Here is a 327-nt window from a genome sequence, read left to right on the forward strand (position 1 = left end):
TGCCGGCCCCGCTGCGGCCGGTATGGGAAGCGCCGCGGCCCCCTCGGCAACCATGGAGCGCCGGCCCGGAAGCGCCGCCGGCCGGGACGGGCCGTCAACAGCCGCCGCTGAGGGGAGCAGGGGGCGGGCACGGCGCATGCGCCCGCCCTATCACCGCGTATCCGCCACCGCGGCTGCCAATGGGGAGCGAGCGCGAGGGGGCGGCCGTTGGGGCGGCCGTTGGGGCCGTTAGGGCGGGGCCGCGCGGTCGCGGGGCGGGTGCGTGCTCGCGGGCGGCGCGCTGTGGCGGAGCCGCGCGGCTGCCCACGGTCGCCCACGGCCTCGCCT

The sequence above is a fragment of the Nothoprocta perdicaria genome, unplaced genomic scaffold (assembly GCF_003342845.1).
Source record: "Nothoprocta perdicaria isolate Ctin4 unplaced genomic scaffold, notPer1 scaffold_31, whole genome shotgun sequence".
Lineage (NCBI taxonomy): Eukaryota > Metazoa > Chordata > Aves > Tinamiformes > Tinamidae > Nothoprocta > Nothoprocta perdicaria.